The following is a 23720-nucleotide window of genomic DNA, read 5'->3' as shown; positions in this document are numbered from 1 at the left end:
TTGGGGATAGGGTTGTCGGTGTTTGAGGAGTCTTCATTGAAGGTAGCCATCGTTGCGGTGTAACGAAGATACGATTTATTGACACAGGTATGAATAACACAGGTTTTGACAATCTACCACGGCGGTGAGACGTCCGCGACACTAGTGACAGTGGTCTCCGGTTCAATAACGAATCCGCGGCCAACGGGATGACAGATGGGCGTTCTCGCTGAATCTAAGTCTGACTCGTAAAAATAATTGCTGAGCGTAAAGACGTTACTCTTTGGTCGACGGGAGCGCGTAAAAGAATGCCCGTCCCGTCCCGACGATGTCACAGAGGAAAACTATAATGGGGTGTGTCTAAGGACACGAGATCATCGGATTCGTCGAGGAAAGCCTTCGTTTAGGAAGTAAGGGAAATTGACGTTGCTGCTAATTGGTCAATCTCTATATCGGTGGTTAGAAAAAGATGTTAGCCGCCCTCGAGGGAAAGTTGCTAGTGGGAGACGCCGCTCGTTGAAAAATATGTCTCCCCTATCTTCCCGTAGTTGGGACAAAGACTGTTTGTCTGTTTGAAGGACTTTAGTTAACTAAACCTTAAGATTTATAACGGGCCCTCCAGCTAGCCGAACATGTACTGCGGAGACGCATCGACATCTGGCAATCATCTTACTCGAAGAATAGGGTCTGCGTGTGGCGAGCCACGGGACAGAAACCGTTGGAATGTTTACTGTCGCGTGTCGCCACGAATATTTCTTTTAAGGAGAGCTATAGAATTACTCCATACCTTTGTTAGGCAAAGCGTTTATCCCTTGACCGCGGCTACGTTGGGCGACAGACTGTCACCTCGAGCCAAAGCTCACCGTCACTAATCTAGAACAATTACAATCGGATTGAATAACTACAATTGTTCAATTACAGCTATAGTAGACTCTAGGTTAGAATGTTGCGGGATTATCTAAAATTCCAAAGGCTCCGGTGTTCTTTCATCTCCGACATATAATTATATAATGACTCATTGAAAACCAGCTTTCATTTTTTGTTGATAGTATGGTAAGAAAATGTGAAGTTCGAACGCTTGTAACGATTGCCTGAGTTGCGTCATCCTTGGTTTTAGGAAAAGATAGGGAAGTCACTGAAGGGTGTCGCGGCTTCGATGTCTTTCGTAGCTGCGACGCGGAGGCCTCTCGGTTGTTCTTTGAACAATCGTCAACGTGGACGAACGTCAAAGCGAAACCACGCGAATTCGGCATTTCCGATAATACGGAACTCTGTAAACGCGACTGCGTTGAATTCGTTCGATTAATTCCTAGCAGTATCTATAAACAGTGAACTTAAGGCCCCATACACAACTGCATACGCTAGGTTGTAAGAAATAATAGCTATATAAGTATGTAGCGGCGCATGAGTTAGAGAACGATGCAAATCGAGAGCGACTCATATTATTGTTTTGCCTCGTGACACTTACACAGTCTTGACGTACATGTAACGTCAACAAATATCTCCAACAGACTCAGGAAACCTGAACAGCCTTGCACACGACACCGACTCCCAAAACAAAGGAATATGAATTCGGCACATAGGCATAAGATAAACGAACATCTAGAAGGGCTGTGTCTTGATCGAGTCTTTCAGTCTTTCGGTAACGGTCAAATCGCACACTTGTAATCCTATTATAAAATAAAGGTACCTCGAACTCTGGTTCAAGAACCCAACATTTTTTTATTATTATTTTCCCATTATTTTTACGTGACATTTTGGCGATCCTGCCAGGATCCATTCGCTTCAGTGTAAACGAAGTTACGATTTCGGTCTACGGACATTATTGAAGATCGAAGGATTCGAACTACTTGTGTTATGAACTTTGCTGTCAATAATTTACCACGGTGGACCAAATTAACGGGGCCACTGTCAGCATAGAACAAATCAACAGAACGAGTTTGACACTCAAACGCATTTGAACGCGCCACAGAGGAAAACACCGCAAGGGAACCTCATTCTACGAACTTACGTATCAAGGTGAGAAAAGTCGGAATTCTTTTAAACAATATAGAACGCGAAAAGTTAGTTTCTCTAGTAACTCTAGCGAAGAGACAATATGAACAAGAAAGACACAAAAGCCGAGACAAGTTTACCCTCTACAAGTGGAGTTCAAAATAAAACGGGAACACTCGATTCCTCTACCAGAGCAATTTTAGACTTAATACAGAGACAGAACGAAGAATTTCGACAACAATTTAACGAAATAAAGAATGCTTTAAAATTAGCGAACGAAGAAAATAGAAAACGCGCTAACGAAATGGAAATATTAAGTAGAAACCTCTCTCGTGTTAAACTACCACAAATAAACGTAAAATCAACTGAATTCGGTTCTATGATGACTGACGATGACGATAATATATCAGTATTAAAACACGATACTAATCCACCTCCACCTATGCCACAAAAGCCACCAACATATGTCCAACCATCCAATTCAACAGCTGGAAACTCTGGAAATCTAAAAGCTGTTTAGTATCTCCGATACTAAACGGAGAAAACGATATAAGTGTAGAAGATTTTATTCGTGAAATAAAAGAAATGAGAATGATGTGTAGCGAACAAACGTTATTATTAAAAATGATCAAAATAGAGAAAATTGTAGGAAAAGCCGCAATGACAATCCGCAATATCCATATTAACGAATTCGAAACTCTGTACGAAGGATTAAGACGTAACGTAGCTACTCAAGCATCAGTAAGAGAACACCAAGATCAGTTAAGAGTGATAAAGCAAGGAATAACCGAAAGCGTGCAAAATTATAACATTAGATTTCGACGTGTTTTCAACAAACTTCAATACAGCATTACCAATGAATATAAAGACGAACTAACTCGATGAGCGATGAACGATCGACTATACATGGTTTCTGTGATTGACTATGTAAGAGGCCTTCGTTCAGAAATAGGACACGTGCTATTGGCTAATCCCCCCCCCCAAACATCATCGATGCAGAAAAAAAGGCAATGGACGTGGAAAAATACTTTCGCGAAGACAACGCTCGCAGACGGATGACACGACAAACAACCACTCCACCATCTTATCGTAACCAGACGTCTCGTCCAGTAGGTAACCGCTTCACGATTACAAGTAACATGAATAACAAAACTCCACCCACACAAAACATTCTACCAAGAATGAATAATTTTACAAAGCTTGAAAATCGACCATTAAACGAAAGGCCACAAACGAAATGTTTCAAATGCGATCGATTGGGACACCTTGCCAATCAATGCCAAAATTTTCGAATACCGCCTCAAACAAAAGCCCCTCCAGGAATAAACCACATTCAAGAACAATCAGAATTAACAATGCTACCTCAGGAAGATTATCCACAATACGACTACAATTACCAGGACGACGAGGATTGCGATTTTTCGTTGACTCGGGAGCAGGAATCAACTTGCTTAAACGAGGATGCTACCCAGGAAGGACAATAATACCAGACACATAGAAATTCTCCATGGAACATTCCAAATACGAATCCAATTCCAAAATTAAACTAAATTTATTCAACAAAGAGATAGAATTTTCCTTAGTAGATGATAATTTCCCTATCATAGAAGACGGCATATTAGGCTTACCCGGTTTAAATCAATATCGATTCGAACTCTCCAATAAAACATTAAAATTAGATAATAATACTCTTCTGCTGCAGCAAGAACCACCCCTCGCATCGGGAGAAATCGTTCAAAAAATTGTATACTTCGACGGAAAGCCAACGCCAGTATGCTTTATCAATGGTGGTAAGTTTTCAGTCCAAATTTCTAACATTATTGAAAATATAAACACTGTAGATCAAATCTAAAAATTCAAATCTTTGATTCGACTATCGCACATAGAAAAACCTCTTAGAGAACCTATGTAGTATTTTCGTCTGTACCTACTTAAATTATATTTATCTTATTTTCCTTTAAGCATTCGTGAACGTAGTGGTAATGAACTTCAATGTGTTTAGAATTTTTTGTGAAATTTCCGTACTTTGCTATACTTATCACTCCAGAGTTATCGTCATAAATTTTTACAGGGTTATTGTCTAGATTTACATTGAAGACCTTCATAATTTCTCTAATAGACATTAATTCACTCACCGCTTCCGATAGAGCTACATACTCTGCATACGTCCAGGCTTTTGTCACACACCTTTGTTTTTTAGATTTCCAACCGATTACATTTCCATACAATTTAATTACATATCCAGAAGTAGATTTTCTATCTAAATGATCTCCTGCCCAATCAGCGTCCACATAACAATCTATCGTTTCACACTTTTCATTCCTTTTCTAATGTAACCTTAAATCTTTAATATTAAATATTTCAATATTTCGGTACAAATATTTCAATATTCGCAAAGCATATTTAAAATGTGTCTCGCTACAACAATCTTGAAATCTACTTAAGATAATTCACACTATAACTTATATTGGGTCTGGTATTTGTACTAATATACAGCAATGCGCCAATTAAATTCTTGTATCCAATGTCATTTCTATTTATCTCAGCGTTTTCAATTTTTAAATTTGTTTCCGTTGGTGTACAGTACAATTTGCTGTTTTGTAATTTATATTTGTTCGCTAATGATTCAATGTATTTCGTTTGGCTTAGTTTCATTTCATTTTTTATATAATCATACTCTATATTTATTCCAAAATATTCTTTTACTTCACTTAAATCTTTCATTTTAAATTTATCAGGTAATAGCTTCTTTACATTTTGTATCCTTTTTTTGTTTTTACTACAGATTAACAAATCGTCTACATATATTAGCAAATAAACAACATTTTCCCCCTCTCCATGAGTATATAGGCACAACTCTATGTTATTCTTCTTAAAATCCAATGTCGTCACATACCTATCAAAACACTCATACCAATCCCTCGGACTTTCTTTTAACCCATAAAGCGCTTTCGATAATTTACAAACTCTATTCGTTCCGTCCGCATATCCCTTTGGTTGATTTACATATACCTCCGAGGTTACTTCACCATTTAAAAAGGCAGTTTCTACATCCATTTGCTCAATTATTACTCCATTTTGACAACAATATGATAGCAATATCTTAAAGGTCTGATTACTCGCCACTGGAGAATATATGTCATCGGCTACGTTTCTTTGTTGAAATCCCCTTACCACTAATCTAGCCTTATACCTGTCCTCTGATTTTTTCGTGTAAACCCATTTTACATCTAATACTTCTTTGCCTTTTACCCTTTCTACCAATTTCCAAGTTTTATTCTTATAGAGACATTCTATTTCCTTATCCATAGCCTGTTTCCAAACTTCACTATTTTCACAACAAATCGCCTCCTCAAATGTGCAAAAGATATCTACTCTACAATAATTTGCGTGAATCTCACTACTGTTTTCCTTTTCTGGATACCTTACTGGAGTTTTCTTATTACGTGTAGATCTCCTAGGAATCTTTACGCTTTCAGAACTATTATCATTTTCATCTTCTCTACTTTCTAACTCTTCCTTATTCATGCTGTCCAATAAATAATTATCTTTACTATCATCGCTAACTGCATCGAATGAATTCTCCTCAAAACCGATACATTTTTTGTCTGTTTCTACGACCTCTACATGTCGCTACTGTTATTTTTACACCTAATAGGACTCTCTAACCTACTTCACTATATCCTAACAGAATTCCCATATCTGCCTTCTTATCCCATTTGGAAACTCTTTTTTGTTCTGGCCTTCTTACAAAAACTTTACTTCCATATAGATGTAGATTTTTAACACTTGGTTTTCTCCCGAAGAATATTTCAAAAGGTGTCTTTCTTTCTATAGTATTCGCTAATATTCGATTTTTCAAGTATGCCGCTGTACAAACTATTTCCGGCCAGTACCTTTTATGTACTTTCGCTTCCGCTAACAAGCAACGCGCCATGTCCATCACTGTTCTATTATACCTTTCCGCTGTCCCGTTTAATTCATGTACGTATGTTGGGCAATTATTTATTCTTATACCTTTATCCCTAGCAAATTTATAAATTCGATTATTTAAATATTCTTTACCATTATCGCATCTTAATATTTTTAACCTCTTGCCCGTTAAATTTTCGGCTTCATTTACGAACTGTACGAAAGAATCAAAGACCTCATCTTTTGATTTTATACAATAGATCCTAGCTATTTTACTATAATCATCGATAAATGAAATGAAATATTTTTCTCCATTGAATCCGGTAGTCTTAAAGGGACCACATACGTCCGTATGAATAATTTCCATTATTTCCCTAGCCTTAGTTCGATTATTTTTGAAAGGTAAGTTATGCATTTTGCTTTCTATACACACCCTACATTTCAAAAGTTCCTTTTCAAATTCATTCGGTATGCCAGTCACTAGCTGCTCTTTACCCAAAATCTCTAAATATTTAAAATTTACGTGTCCTAGCATCCTATGCCATCTTTCCTTTTTACTCATACCACTACGTTCGGCGCTGTTTACTAAGTGCTTCTTCCCTTTCAATATACTTTTTATTCTATATGTCCCATTCTCTTTGAACTGAGCTGTAAGTATATTATCCTCATCTATTACTTTCGCAATATTTCCTTTGGAAATAACCGTATTCTTATCGTCTGCTGGTTTACCTAAACTAATCAAATTTGCGGACATTTCTTTCGCGTAAAATACTTTCCTCATATTTATTTTATTTTGTTTTCCGAATGCTTCAAAATAACTTATAACATTCCCAACTTTTGTCGCTTTTATCGGTCTATTATCGCCTAAATATATATTTACCGGTTCTTTTAGGTCGATAGATTTATCGAAATAATTTATATTATTAATTATGTGATCGGTACAACCGCTATCTAATAGCCACACTATTTCGTTCTTACTTATTTCATTCGTCTCACTGCTGTTTGCTGCGTGCGCCGTTGCTGTCCATATGCCTGCTCTTGAGTTTCCATGCTCGCCCGTGCCGGTTCTTGATTGATGATGAAAGTTTCCACGTCCTCTGCTCGTATTGCCTTTGTTCTCTCTTCCTCTGTTTCGACCAGGTGTTGGCCCATGCCAATAGCCGTTACTGCTTCCCGCTTGGACGCCATTTTGACACTCTCTCGCAAAGTGTCCTAATCTTCCACATCTGAAGCATCCTTCCTTTTTTGCAGAAAAGGCGTTGGTTTGCCTTTCTCCTCGATTGGATTTATTTTTCTTCTCTGCTATCTCTATTTTATTTTTTACATACGCTACCGTTTGATCCTCTTCTTTCAATGCGTCTATTATGTCCGCTATGTAGCTGTATTCTTCGGGTAACGTATTCAGCATGTAATTCAGCTTTTCCCTCTCACTTACTTGTGCGTCCGCACTTTTTAATTCATTTATTAATTTTTCGAAATCGTTAAAGAATGATGCTGAATCACTGTAGTTCTCCAGTCTTATGTTTTCCAATCTCCTTCTGCATACGATCTGCAGTGCCGTCGACTCTTTCAAGTACATTTCATCGAACCTTTTTATTATATCATACGCCGTTTTTCCTTCCCTAACATACTCCAATTGTCTGTTCGATATTGCACTATAAATTATATTTATCGCCTTCAAATCCTTTTTGTCCCAGTCTTCATCGTCTCTTTCGTTCTTCATTCTAGTTGTAACAACCTCGCATTCCTTATATTTGAGAAACATCGTGATTCTTTGCTTCCACATTCCATAATCCTCACCATCGAATATAGGTATCATGATTTCCGATCTCTCCATTTTAATTGATTCTTCTTTTTTTTTCTTTTCTTACTCAAGCGTTCCTACGTGCTCGAAGTATATTTTTTTTCTCTGAAAGTTTTTTTTTCTTTACTGAAAACTCACTCGCAAGATCGTAACCACGCACTAAATATCTTGCAAAACTAGTAACCACGCTCTGCTACCATGTTAAGGAAATTCGAGGATTTGGGAATACAAATAATTGACTATATTTCCCACACAACAGTTATACATCTATATTACTCTCTGAAGAACGTCTTGCACGCACGCTGGTCGCCAACCGACTATCCTAGATTCTTCTAACATCTGGCAACAGTCTTTTGTCTCCACTAAGACCTTGACGCCCTCTAACCCTTACACACACACTCTCATGTACAGTGTAAATGTATCACTTCCCTAACAAATAAGTATGTTATTTCGTTACCACTTATCTCGTTCATCTCGCTGCTGTGTGCTGCGTGCGCTGTTGCCATCCATATGCCTGCTCCTGAGTTGCCATATTCGCTCGTGCCGGCTGCTGATTGACGATGGAAGTTTCCACGCCCCCTGTTCGTATTGCCTTTGTTTCCTCTTCCTCTGCTGCGACCACGTGTTGACCCACGCCGATAACTGTTACTGCTTCCCGCTTGGACGCCATTTTGACACTCTCATGCAAAATATCCCACTCTTCCACATTTGAAGCATCCTTCCTTTTTTGCAGCAAAGGCATTAGTTTTCATTTCTCCTCGATTAGACTTATCTTTCTTTTCCGCTATTTCTATTTTATTCTTCACGCACGCTACCGTTTGTTTCTCTTCTTTCACTGCATCTATTATATCCGCTATGTAGCTATACTCTTCGGGTAACGTATTGTTTTCGCACGTTCGCTGGGAGACGCGATCTCGAAGAAGCGCGCCAACGGGAGTCGTAAATTCCCGTTACGATTTGCTAATCGACGCCGCGAATCGCTCGATCCCTTATTTCGTTTAGGATAATAAGGGTAGTTAAATGAAGGATAACGCTGTTGCTAACAGGTTATTATATATTTTCACAAACCAACAACTTCGGTGTAACACAAAATGAATATTTGTTATGAGATGACTACGAATGAGTGCGACCTGAGTCTCTAGACGGATTATCGCGTATACTGATGGATTTGTCGACTCATTGTATTCGAATTGCTGACCGCTTGACGAGATGCTTGATTGAGACTGACTGATCTTCGGGTGTAAACCCGGTCGAAGGATGTTGACTGTTCGAAGGATGTAAAGTCAGTGATGTTCGGAGACGATGCTGTGGCGGAGGAAAGCTAAGGATGGGTGTGTCTAGCGCACGGGACCATCGGATTTGTTGGTGACGATTTTGACTAAGGGAGTGAGGGAAATAGTCTTCGTTGTTAATTGGTTAAACGAAGGGTCTTAACCGCCCTCGAGAGAAAGTGGTTCGTGGGAGGAAAGTTGCATCATACGTGAGAAAAACCAACTTTCCCTTGTCAAGCCGTAGTAGACAAAGGTCTTTAGAAATGCTTTGGAAACAGACGTTTGTTCAGTTTGAAGGACCTCGACTAGGAAATTCCTAAGATTTATGGAAGATACTTGAGACTATTGAGGGTACGCAGTGAGTATCCGAAGACATCTGGTTGCCATCTTGCCCGCGGTGTGTGGCCTGGGCTAGGTAGAGTTACGCGACGTCACACGTATTTATCATGTAATTCAGCTTTTCCCTCTCACTCACTTTTGCGCCTGCACCTTTTAATTCATTTATTAATTTTTCAAGATCGCTAAAAAACGATGCTGAATCACTGTATTTATCAAGACTTATCTTCTCCAATCTCCTTCTGCACACGATCTAGTGCCGTCGATTCTTTCAAGTACACTTCGTCGAACTTTTTCATTATTTCATACGCTGTTTTTTCTTCCCTAATATATTCTAATTGTCTATTTGAGAAGGCACTGTAAATTATATTTATCGCCTTCAGATCCTTTTTATCCCAGTCTGGATTGTCTGTTTCAGTCTTCACTCTAGTTATAACAATATCACATTCTTTATATCTCAGAAACATTGTTATTCTTTTCTTCCACATACCGTAACCCTCACCATCGAATATCGATAGCATAATTTCCGATCTCTCCATTTTAATTGATTTCCTATTCTTTACTCAAGCGTTCCTACGTGCTTGAAGTATTTTTTCTTTTATTTTATATTCTTTGAACGTTTCTTCCCTTACTAAACTCGCAAGACTAAAAACCACGCACTAAATAGCTTGCAAAACTAGTAACCACGCTCTGCTACCATGTTAAGGTATAGAGAGGATTCGAAAATACAAATAGTTTACTTTATTTCGCACACAACAGCTATACATATATATATTACACTCTGAAGACTTCGATAACCTTCTTGCACGCACGCTTGTTGTCAACCACCTCCTCTAGATTCTCCTAACAGCCTCCAATCGTCTTTTGTCTCTACTGAGACCTGGACGCCCTCTGACGCTTACACACACATTCACGTGTACAGTGTAAATGTATCATCTACGTAACAAGATCATCAACGTAAAATCCTACCGTCCTCCCGAACATCATAAAACCGAAATAAATAAACAGATGACTGAAATGTTAAACAAAGAGATTATAGAACCCTCCGACTCTCCCTATAACTCTCCTGTCTGGGTCGTTCCAAAGAAAATCGACGCATCAGGGAAACAAAAGTGGCGAGTAGTGATTGACTTTAGGAAGTTAAACGAACTAACAGACCAAGACGCGTATCCACTACCTGACATTAACGATATACTATCACAGCTAGGAAATAAGAAATATTTCTCCTCTTTAGACTTATCCTCAGGGTTCCATCAAATACCCATGGACGAGAATTCAAAGAAATACACTACATTTAGCACACCATAAGAACACTTCCACTATAATAGAATGCCATTCGGGCTCAAGAACGCACCTGCTACCTTTCAAAGAATGATGGATACCACGTTAAGAGGTTTGATTAACAATCATTGTTTCGTTTATCTCGATGATATCATTATATTCGGGCAATCGATGGAAGAACATACTAAAAACTTAGTCATTATATTCCAAAGACTCGGGAAAGTAGGTCTAAGAATACAACCAGATAAATGTGAATTCTTAAAGCCCGAATTAGAATATCTAGGACATGTAGTGACAGCAGATGGAGTAAAACCTAACCCTAAAAAGATAGAAGCAGTAAAGAATTTCAAACTACCAAAAAATCCTACAGATGTAAAATCATTCCTTGGGCTAGCTGGATACTATAGAAAATTTATTAGAAACTTCTCTAAAATTGCCAAACCTCAATCTATTTTTAAAGAAGGACATTTAGTATTAATTCATAACGATCATAAAGAACACAAGATAGATACTGAATGGCCAGGGCCATACACCATTGAAAAAGTGAAAAACCCCTTATTATGAAATAATAGTAAATCACTCGATTAGGAAAATACATGGTAACCGTATTAAACCTTACTTTCCAGGACGATCTTCACCTTCTTCATAGTTAGCTAAGCTAAACGTTATACCCCTTAATGGTAGTTCTATATATCAAGAAAAATTAGCTCATGCATACTTATATAGCGAATCCGTAAACGTAATTATAGGTTTAGACATTAAGGATATATATGCAAAACTCAGCGAAATTAAAAGATTTAGACTAATGTTAACAGAACATTTTAAAAGTGAATGCCCGTATTCCAATGAAATGATTACACGCGCTCGCAAAAGAAATTTAGACAATGTAATCATGCATATTAAATTTATGACACACACTTGTTACCGAAGAGGCTCATTGAATTTTGTTGGATCCATTTCTAGAAGTCTATTTGTAACTCTGGATAACGATAATTTAGAATTAATGAATAAAAATATAGATAAATTTTTTGATGAAAACAATAACTTAAAAACCAATATAACTTACAAAACAAATTTCAAAACTATAGCTTTACCCTTAACTGACAGTCTAGAAGAAATCCTAACAAAAATTGAAAACGCTCCAAAAATCATTAATAATGTATAATCGTATAGAATGCACCTCAATCAAATTTCCAACGAAGTAAACTCTCTTAATTATGAACATAGAATTAGAAGTCTTAAGAAATAGGAACTAAGTGTCTTATAAATTATTAGTTATATTGATCTAGCATTACTAGGAACATATGTATATTTAACAAAATAGGATTATTCGATATTATAAGCAAATGCCTACCTTCCAAATTATGTATTCGCGTATTATGTTGTAAAACCAAAGAAAAAAAAAGACACAGGTATAAGCAATATCTCTAGACCAATAGAGCGCACCTTTAAACACATATTCCACACCTGAAATACAACCATTACGAGAATTACCTGAAGACACCAATTCAGTCATCCTCGAAGCAAGGCATGTAAGATTCCAAAAGGGCATACAAAAGGAGGCACTACACCGAAAATAAGAGTCTGGAGGACCAGCCGCACTCTAACACTGGGGGAATGTAACGTCAACAAATATGTCCAACCGACTCAGGAAACCTGAACCGCCTTGCACACGACACCGACTCCCAAAATAAAGGATTATGAATTCGGCACGTAGGCATAAGATAAACGAACATCTAGAAGGGCTGGTTCTTGATCGAGGCTTCAGTCTTTCGGTAACAGTTTAATCGCACACTTGTAATCCTATTATAGAATAGAGGTATCTCGAACTCTGGTTCAAGAACCCAACATTTTTTTATTATTATTTTCCCATTACTTTTACGTGACAAGCAAAGCGTAACGATAAACAAACTCCGGGCAAAACAATGTTGCCGCTACGTGCAATCGTCAACCGAGGTTGAATTTAAAGTTTTCGATACTCCCCCGAGTATAAATAAAAGAACACGATCGTTAAGACAGTTAGTATCGAACATTCTTATAGCGAATTAATATCGAACGAACGTAAGCATTACCTTGTATACACATATCGAGCAACACTAAGCGAACGACGACTAATTCTGTACTGCAAATAATTTTAAATACATTTGACTACACTAAGTATCAACTCGTCTGGTCATTAATCAACAACGCGTTTAATCGTCCTCCACATACATGTTGTATAAGCTACTATGTGTATATTTATTTATGTTTCCCATAGTACAGACGTATTCCTTATTTTATTGTAGCTGTGTAATTTCAGTAGTCTTGCATAAAGGACATCTGTTTTGTTGCAATTGTATCAGCTATTAATTGTAATACTTGAAGCGTTTGTATCTAATCGTCATGCATCTGTGGTGGCACTCGACCATGGAACTTTCCAACGGCTTCGCGACACAAAGCGCTATACCTTCAAAGCGTAAGGCCGACACGCCTAATGTACCATTGATATCCCTACAGTTCTTTCGCCGAATATTCGGAAGAATGCATACGCGGCAACCGTTGCGGACATCTAATAAACGCGTGCGTAGTGGAGATATCGAGGGGCAACAAAGAAAAGAATCCATTTGGTTTCGAATCAAAGATTCATTCTGCCCCGAGCTGCGGAGTGCGAAAGGTTAAGCGTCATAGCGAAGCAAACACAATTAGAGATACGTGATTATTGACTCTTGATAGTTAATCGTTAATCGTTAATCGTTGTTCATCGTTAATCGTTAATTGTTTTTGATCGTTCATCGTTAATCGTTAATTGTTGTTGACAGTTAATCGTTAGTCGTTAATTGTTGATCATAAATTGTTGACTGTTGATTGTTAATAATTTAATTAACTTTTTTGTTGAACATCAAGAGTATTTCTTGTGGGCACCTTCACCCACTATCCACCTCACATCGTTATTCTACATACGGAAGGCAAGATTGATATCAAGTTCGAAGGACAGACCGCAGAAGTCTGGTCTCTGCTATTACCACGAGACCTTTCGAGACCGCGCAAGGAAGTGCCGGGCCCCTTGCAACTGGACCCAGTGAAACGAGACCAGCCGTCCGTAAACGCGGCATGTGGCGATGGCTTTAGTATCCCATCGCATTTTCGTGACGGACAGGGCACCAAGGATCTCTTTTCTTGTGAACACCGGTGTCAATATAAACGTATACTCGTGCAACAAACTACGCGGATCCGCGAACAAAGATACGTACGAGCTGTTCGCGGCGAATCGAGTGGTCGAAGCAAACCGAAAACGCCTTTCGCGAGTCAAAACGCATCGTCTCTGACGCCACAATGTTAGTGTCACGACCGGCATACTTCAAATCCGATGGACTGACGATGGAGATAAAGATGTGGCGGCACTCGGCGACAATCGGCGGCAATATCGCTGAAGTGTCTAATGAACCATCAACATCCCAACGGTCCTTCCGCCGAAGGTTCTAGAAGAAAGAGCACGTGGCAACGGTCGCGGACGCCTAGCAAATGCAAATGCATGGTGGGGATGTTGAGGGATGACAAAAGAAAGTAATCGGATTCGATCGAAAGTCAAATCATAAGAGCTTCAGTCTTGGAAAGTCACGCCTAGAGTTTGGAAGTGGATTGTAAAGTGAATTGTTGTTAGAAAAAAAATAAAGTTTCTTTTTTTTATTTACACCTCAAATTTCTTTTTTTATTTTGTTATTTTACGTGACATTAGCGCATTCGGTATCGGCAACAGCGCGTGAACGACAAATGGCAGCCGCTAGGATTCGTTACAAAATCTTTGTCTCCCGTGCGATTAATTCTGTATTTAGAATAATTTTAAATATATTTGACAATATCAAGTATCAACTCGTCACGTCATTATTTAAATCATCCACCACAAATCCAAAAACAGAATAAGGAAAACAGAGAAACGAACAAATAGAAAATTAAGTTGCTAACATGTTTTTCTATAATAATATTTTAACATCAATATTGTAATACGCAATGTGTTACGCCGCCTAAAACATCTGCACGCCAGCCCGCGCGACCGGGCAACAACCGACCTGCGTAACGTCACTTCGACCCTCAATAAACCTAAGGACCCACCATAACTTTCACTTCCCTGTATTGTTTCGCCATGTGTCTTCAATCCGTTTGTCTTGAAGAATTTCTAAAGCTTAAAAATATTCTCGAAACACAGTCGGTTTTTAGAGAGGTCCTTGGGTTTATTAGTCGCACTTAAAACACGGAGAAAGCGGGTATGCACCCATTAGGAAAATCCGAATAGCCCTGTAATAAAACAAGCTAGGTTTTTCTCACGCACACAGTCATCTATCCACCACGATGGTAGGAGACTCGATACTCATCCCTTCGAGCAGTAGTGCAGGTCATGACCAATCGACACCGCGCTTCGTGGCCCTCACTTTTTCTAACGAAAGTGGGAACAACGAATCCGCGTTCTTTAGGCACAGGGGCACACCCACACCGAACTTTTCTTCCGTATTAGAAAAAGAGCGACAGACAGTCTAAAAACTAACGCCTAACGCGGCAGTCTACACATAGCGCGAGAGTCGCATACTTCACGCAAATCTTTTGTCGGTTCTCGGTGTTGTCGAACACACATCTTCTCTCCTAAATATATTATAGTGCTAAGTCCATTAATACATTAATTTCCATTATAAGAGCCCTGCTCTAGCGTACATATCTATCGCATCTTCATGCGACAAGTTGTTAACTATTTATTTCTCTACGTCAGTGTAATCTAAGTGTTGGAAATATATAATTTATAATTCTGTGAATCACAGTGTTATACAAACTCAATCACCCCTATTATCTCAACGGAAATCAGGGGATCGATCAATTCGTGGTGTCGATTGTTATAATCGTAACGGGGATTTACGACCCCCGTTGACGTCTCTCCTCGCGATTACGTCTCCCCGCAATTGGTCGAAATTTACACAATGTGAAAATGAAAAAATTGGAAGCAACCGAACTACGGATGAAACTAAATCACTTCGCTGCTTGTAAAGATAACTTTTAGTGTTATAAACATAAGTCAAGTAGCAAAGAGCATAAATTGAATTTACCCAAACTCTTCTTGAAATCTGACAAAATGATTCTTTATTTTGTCAAAAAAATCTTTACGTATTTTCCATTCCCATTCGTCGCTTTTTTCAGTGGCGTGTTTATCGCTACGTCGAAACTCCGTCGGGTAGCAGTTAATTTCATTTAAAGTAGAAAACTATTCAGAAACGTGTATACGTTACACAGCAACAAACCAGTCGCCCTGTTATTACCTCGTTCTCAACAGTTCAAATTTCAGGGACAACCGACTACTTAGTATCGACCCAGTACGTCATATTTACTCGCCAAAAGAATTGTAAACGAAAATTGTAACCAGACGTGCCGTTAGTAACTACCATTTTTCGCGAAACTTCTTTTTCATTTGGCGGAAATTTAAACAAACCCCGAAACACCGTGGCGTTTTGCAACTGTCTTTAATCCTTTAAGATAAAAAAGATTGACGCAAAATTTTGACGGGATGAAATTTCACGATATATTCAGGTGAAACGATGCGAAATTAGAGCGAAGCTTATAATGGGAATATAGTTTGCTTGTCTGTTGTCATAAAATGAGATATGCAGAATATATTAAAAAATAGAGTATATGTAATACGAAACTTTATATTATTCATGTTATTATGGACAAAATATCACAATATGTTCATATATTTAAATCTCCTCCGAAAAAGATTATTGTATGTAGAACACAGTTTAACTGTATTTTGAATTCTTGTTTATCAGATCACAATTGATAAGTTGATATTAGGATGATTATCCTCATTTGAAACAATTTTGTGACTGTTACTTGTCAATATACTTTATATCTTATGTACATTTTAAATATAGTACGCAAACTCGAAGTTGCAAGGAACATTAATAAAAACTCAATATTTCAATAACGCCTTTCATGATTATAATTAAATATTTTTTCAAAATGTCGTATCAGTGTTACATCTAGCACCCCCTCCCCCACACACAAAAGTTTACCAATTTATAATATATGTACTAGTAGATTGACAAGTTACGATTTACAGGTTATATAGAATTCTATTTTATGATTTTATAATTTTTCGTTAAATACAATAATCAAATAACTTGCAAATAGTAAAATTTCATTTGTTTTATCGTCAAACTTGTGCAAGGGAACATATTAATGCTGGTAACTTTAGTGACTTGCAAAATTTCAATAGTGCAAGACAGGCCAGATATTCAATTGCAATTGGTTGCTATCCATATTTTCATCGGTCTTACAATAACCTTATGTTATCAATTATGAATTAAAAAGTTAATGAAATCACAACTCACCCAAGGCCAATGGGTATGACTTCTTTTCGAAGATCGATTGAAATCTCGAGTTTGTTGTTTGAGACATTCAGTTACCACAAGACAAAAACACCACTCCATTACAGCCGACGTAAACAAAACATGACAGATTCTTCCAATTCTCGGACAACAAACATAGGCATACATACTGTTTTAAAGTCACAGTCTGTCGTTGAACTTTCGCCAAGTAACTTGATACGCACATATACACGTCCCTCGAAATCAGTTTTCGACGAAAATACATACGTGACATGTTATGTTGCAACCGAACGTGAATTTCTCGCGGGAAATAGCCTGATATCGTTTATTTATGCGTCTCTCAAATACGAATTTTACTATACACTTCGTTTAAGACACGCCATTTTGCAAAACGATTATCGAAAGATTACTGCTTACATCGAGATCGAGAATAGATTCGCAGGAAGCTGGATGCCGCGATTTCTTCCCGCGCTTTACTTTCTTCCGAAGTTGTGATTGGTTGATTTCCTGCTGCCATATTCGGTTTCGCCGAGAATCGTGAACACGTACGCTGGAAGCAATGCGGGGTAATTATTTAATTTATTTCATAATATTATTTAACATATATCGTGAAAAGTTCTGAATATTCGGATTCTTCTGTTATCGTTTCATCGTATGTTAGCATTATCAGCTCTCGATATCGAATTGGCAAACAGAATTTTTCTCATACAAAGTAAGTCACATTAAGTATATGTATATGTATAGTCGAAGCAATGCAATTAAAAATTTTTCCATTTTAATTGCTATTATTTATCACAGACATTTTACCGAGCATTCATTTTATAAATCTTATACATACATATATATATATATATATATATATCGGGTTTACATTAGAATTAGGGTTAGGGGCGTGAAACGAATCTTCGTTTGGGTTACACGTTGTCGTTATGCAATGGAGAAGACATTGACTAGTGCAAATACGATTATTATAGAACCGGACAAGTAACCGCGGTAGTTAGGTGCTCGAGATACTAATGACAATGATCCTAGGTTCAATAACGAATCCGCGGTCAACGGGATGACAACAGAACGTACTCACAAAGTCTAAGTCTGAGAATAATCACTGATCGCGAAGGCGTTACTCTTGGATCGATGAGATCGCGAGCGAGAAAGCCTTTCCCGTCCCGATGATGCCACACAGGAAAACTATAACGGGGTGTGTCTAAGGATACGAGATCATCGGATTCGTCGAGAAAAGCCTTCGTTCAGAAAGTGTTGCTGCTAATTGGTTAATCTCCATATCGGTGGTTAGAAAAGGATGCTAGCCGCCCTCGAGGGAAAGTTGCTAGTGGGAGACGCCGCTCGTTGAAAAATATGTCTTCCCTATCTTCCCGTAGTTGGGACAAAGACTGTTTGTCTGTTTGAAGGACTTTAGTTAACTAAACCTTAAGATTTATAACGGGCCCTCGGGCTAGCCGAACATGTACTGCGGAGACGCATCGACATCTGGCAATCATCTTACTCGAAGAATAGGGTCTGCACGTGGCGAGCCACGGGACAGAAACCGTTGGAATGTTTACTGTCGCGTGTCGCCACAAATATTTCTTTTAAGGAGAGCTATAGAATTACTTCATACCTTTGTTAGGCAAAGCGTTCATCCCGTGACCGCGGCTACGTTCGGCGACTGACTGTCGCCTCGAACCCAAGCTCATTATCACAATTCTCGAATAATTACAATCGGGTTGAATAACTACAATTGTTCAATTACAGCTATAGTAGACTCTAGGTTACAATGTTGCGGGATTATCCAAAATTCCAAAGGCTCCGGTGTTCTTTCATCTCCGACACGGCCATCCTGACTATCACACGTCCTCGTGTGTAACTAAAATATCGTATTTCTTACATTAGATTCGATACAACTGACATTATTTGCGATTTAACTAAATGTCCAAGTAAGTCAAGGGTCCAGTGCAATAACAAAGTTTCGTTCGGAGGTTTGACAACAGAAAAATAAAAGAGAATAGGAATTTGTAATGTTATAATTTGTATTCAAAGTGTTAGGTGCGTTCTGTGAGTCGCCAGCCAGACCGTAATGACACAACAGATCATTTTCGATTTCGTACACCGGTGAACCTCAGTTTGTTGGATCATATTGCCACGTTGGGTGCATTACACCCAGAAAGCACGTAAGCCCACTCAACGGGTTACAACAAAAGCACGTAACCCCACTCAACGGGTTACAACAAAAGCACGTAACCCCACTCAACGGGTTACAACAAAAAGCACATCAACCCACTCAACGGGTTACAACAAAAACACATCAACCCTCTCAACGGGTTACAACAAAAACACATCAACCCACTCAACGGGTTACAACAAAAACACATCAACCCACTCAACGGGTTACAACAAAAACACATCAACCCACTCAACGGGTTACAACAAAAACACATCAACCCACTCAACGGGTTACAACAAAAACACATCAACCCACTCAACGGGTTACAACAAAAACACATCAACCCACTCAACGGGTTACAACAAAAGCACATAAAACCACTCGGTGTATTACTATGACCACAACGCAGTGTTAATGATCCTCTGAGGTCAGTGTACTTGCATCGTTATTATCACCGCCGTTGTCATCACCGCAGACGTCTAACTCAGCAGGGACGCAACCTTCTGGCATTTTTCTCAGTCTGTCGTGTCTGTCCTTATATGATCGTTTGCCGTCTAAGGTTTTTAGGGTATATCTATCTCCTTCCAAAATCTCGGCTATTACGAATGGACCCCTGAATTTCGGATCTAACTTCGTCTGGTTTCTTTCCTCGTTTTTACGTAACACGAAATCGCCAAGGTTGAACCTAACTATTTTAGCTTTGTTTTTGTCGAACCTATCCTTATCGTATTTGGCGCAGTGATACATCGAGCATTTTCGACGATCGCATTTGCGTCTAAGTTAGTTTCGCTTAGTAAGGAGTTATCCCGGTGATCGTGGATTCGTTTGAACTCAAACATTGCTAATAGTATTATTTAATTTAATTATTCGTAGATCGTATTATTCATTAGGCTTAGTGTTTGTTAGACTTATTATTAGTTGTACTTATTATTTGTTAAGCTTAGTGATAGACCTGTATATATGTCTAAATAAAATCTCGGCTTTGTGAAACGATGGCTAGTCCACACGAAGAGTCGTCGCGCGCCCAAAATTCGAATCGTGACCCGACATATATATATATATATATATATATATATATATATATATATATATATATATATATATAACCAATTTATAATATATATATGAACACACACACACACACACACACACACACACACACACACACACACACACACACACACACACACACACACACACACACACACACACACACACACACACACACACACACACACACACACACACACACACACACACACAAATATATATATACACACACACAAATATACAAACACACACACATATATATATATATATACAAACAATAGAAATACTTTCGTGTGCTATTATACGTAGTTCGATAGTTTACATTTCACGGGCCCCGTGTTGCACCTGCGTCGGTTTCGTTCCTGTTTCCAACGTATAAGTGTAGCGTCAGTGATTCGCGTGACGCGACGCAACCTTCAACGTTTGTTTTTCTCCGTTTATGCGTTGTGTGTTCGTTTGAATGAAAACGTCGCGAGTGTTGTAACAAAAACCACGGAAAACAGAAGAAGAATACGGGAGCAAAAGGAATTCCAGGCTACAGCAGAATGCCCATTGCCCAACAGGGTTTCGTTCCATGGTATTTCAACGAGGTAAGCTACCTCTTTTAGTACGCTTCAAGGCGCCTCTTTCCAACCAATTAATTTGCGTCCAACACCATTTTAACTTCGTATACTCAGAGAAAATATCGTTCTTTTGTATTTTCTAACTCTGATCTATGTATAAATTTACTGCGACGGGTCATTTCTACGGATTAACGTATCTTATAAAAACGTTGCGTGAAATGTTAATAATATATAAGTCTTGAAACATTTGTACTAATTTCATAGAGGAACGTAGTTGGTACCTTCCGGGTGGCATATTGTATGCTTGTTACATGAACTTTCCAAATATCTTACAGTTAAATGGTTGGATTGTTTACTAGAATAAGCAACACAACATTGTTTTTGATTTATTGTGAATGAATTTATAGAATCATATTATTTTACACATATACACTATCGCGCAAAAGTATCCCAACATTTGATTACTTTTGATATTATGTTATTTAATTGCACAATCAAATTGATAGTATGTACCGATATATAATGATTACGATCTGTATTATTATCTTATTCCTATGATGTGGTTTTAACATAGGTCGTAACAAAACGGTCAAAAAAATTCTTTATTCTCAGACTCTGTAGCCTGTAAGAAACGAATTAATTAATTAAGAATCTCGTTGTAACCTACAGGTTCGGAAAAGGCTGATAGGCTTTGGTCTACGTGGTGGTTGGGAATTTTCATTCGTTTCGAGTTCGCTTAGCTGATAAATAGTGAATGTGCATTTCTTCCAAAATAAAGAAGAAAGCGAAGTCGATAGAAACGTGGGTCAAATTTGAAATCATTTCTCGATTATGTGGAGGTTGATTAAACGCGTTGGTGTATATAGTGATGAGACGAGTTGATATTTGGTGTAGTCAAATGTATTTAAAACTATCGGCAGTACTCTTCTAACGATCTCCCTCTAACGAATTTAAATTCGACTTCGGTTGACGGTTGCGCGTAGCGGCGATATTGTTCTGTCCGGAGTTTGTTTATTATCAAGTTTCGTACCTCGAGACGGTATCAATGCCCCGAGGCAAAACAACAACATGAGTTACTCTCGATTCGCATCGTCCTATGACTCATATGCCGCTACAATATGCAATCGAATAAAGTGATAAATAGCTTGCAGATGTTTACGCGTCTCTGAAAATGTTAAAAGATATAACATGTTTAACGCGAAGTATTCGTGATAATATTCGCTGCAATTTGAAATATCTGCGTGCAGTCTCGTAGGTTTTGAATAAAAATTTATCTTTTATCGAAAGATACATACATGTTTTGGCCTATATATAGCTTTGTACTCTTGTAACCTAAAAGAGAAGTCGAAAAAAAGTGATGTTAACTCTTGCAGTAAAAAATTCATTTATGTCAATACTACTTTTAGAAATGCACCAAGAGAAGCAAGACAAATTATTGACGAAACACAGGATAGTCATTTCCGATTCAAAAGAAAAACGCAACTAAAATAATATGTAGATAGCTATTAAGGCAATAAATAATAAAGTCATTGAAATGATCCATCATTTCAAACTAATATCGCTTCTCTTTACTTCAGAACTGCTATAAACATTTTAAATATCATTTATGTCTTGGTTCCCTTGCGAAGTTCTCGAAGAATTCGTCAAATGATGTCATGAACAATATAAATAATCGTAAAAAATCTATATTTGTGTTTAAAAAATAGGCGAATAAAGAGAAATAGGATAATCGAGACCGGTGAAAAAGGATCAACCAACATCCCGCATCTGATACAAGCGGAAGAGAAATCAATTTCTATCATGTCGCACGGCAAATAAGAACGCAAATACGGAATCTTTTGTATAATACTACTCCAAACTCTGTTGAGTCGCAGTAATAATAATAATCGGGTGTTGACTTTTGCTCGTTTTTACTTGAAGTTTGCTCGTTACCTCTTTGAAATTTGGTGGATCGTTTTCTGTCGAAACCCGTTCCATCTGACGTTAAAATCAATAAAAACAATATTACGATAAAGACTTTTATCTCCATTGTTGTCAACTTCCGTCAAGTCTTCGTTTTCTGCTCGCTGAATATAATACGGATTCCCAAAAACTTTCTTCGTATGAAATTTTACTAATGTACATTTATCAAACATTGCACATTTTAAAATAGGTTATCATTATAAGATTAAAAAAAAAATAGCTAAAAATATCTTGAAACAAAAGAAACCAATTTTGAAGTTTGTTAGCCCGGAAATGTCATGGTAGGAAGGTATACTTCGATATTACTTTTACTATCGATAGGCGTCGCCGTCGTTGCTGTTATCATATACGAGACACAACAAATCACGAAATTGACAAATCACCGGTGATCTCCTCGAGTCGCAGTTCGAACGTTTCACAAATAAGTTAAAGAATTAAACTTTAGATATAGTGGTAAAATTTATTGTATGAATCCAACAGAGTGACGGTTCAGGGTGTTATAACAAAGAGGTATAGAACGCTGATTTGGGAGACTTCTTGTACTGAGGTTTTAGTCCCTCTGAAGCGGTTATCGTCGGGTGTATATCAGAGGCGCCTATCCGTTGCTATCTGGTTATTGTTTCGATAGCTGTGGCATGTAGGATGTTTTGTCTACTCTATTAGTGCTTCTAAGCGTGTGATACTGTCGACGATTCGCCTGTGCATGATTATACATTGAGTAAACGGATAGCCTGAGTTGGAGTTTTGATGATTAGGATAATCGAAATAATTCATAGCCATGGTAATATTTTAACTAATTTATTTTGTTGTCTTTTATAGGCCACTGCAATGAGAAAAGAATTCCTGAAGCCAAAGAAAATGATACACCCAAATAGCAGAAAGTCTATCGCTATTACGAAAAAAGCCAAAAAGTAAATACAATTACTATTAAATTATGTGATTTTGTTATGTACATTTCATTTATTTTATATGATTATATAATACTTTTGTGTAATAAAGAAGGAAATGGACAATGTGTTTTGTTTCAGAATATCAAATAGACAGAAGGCAGAAATGTCC

The 23720-nt window shown here is 37.9% G+C and overlaps 2 long non-coding RNA genes across 2 annotated transcripts; one reads left to right on the top strand and one right to left on the bottom strand.

Annotated features, from left to right (window-relative positions):
• LOC126876778 (uncharacterized) lies at positions 1-19722 on the bottom strand. Its single transcript, XR_007694511.1, has 3 exons — positions 19431-19722; positions 18353-19233; positions 1-575 (listed from the first exon to the last, which is right to left on the bottom strand). It is a non-coding gene; the product is annotated as an uncharacterized LOC126876778 (long non-coding RNA).
• Positions 19723-20554: 832 nt separating this feature from the next.
• On the top strand, positions 20555-23718 carry LOC126876793 (uncharacterized). Its single transcript, XR_007694526.1, has 3 exons — positions 20555-20726; positions 23481-23572; positions 23690-23718. It is a non-coding gene; the product is annotated as an uncharacterized LOC126876793 (long non-coding RNA).
• The last annotated feature ends 2 nt before the right edge of the window (positions 23719-23720 follow it).

This window comes from Bombus huntii, unplaced genomic scaffold (assembly GCF_024542735.1).
Source record: "Bombus huntii isolate Logan2020A unplaced genomic scaffold, iyBomHunt1.1 ctg00000093.1, whole genome shotgun sequence".
NCBI classification, from domain to species: Eukaryota; Metazoa; Arthropoda; class Insecta; order Hymenoptera; family Apidae; genus Bombus; species Bombus huntii.
Note: the sequence above shows the minus strand (reverse complement) of the source record. Positions and strands in the feature narration are given on the sequence as shown.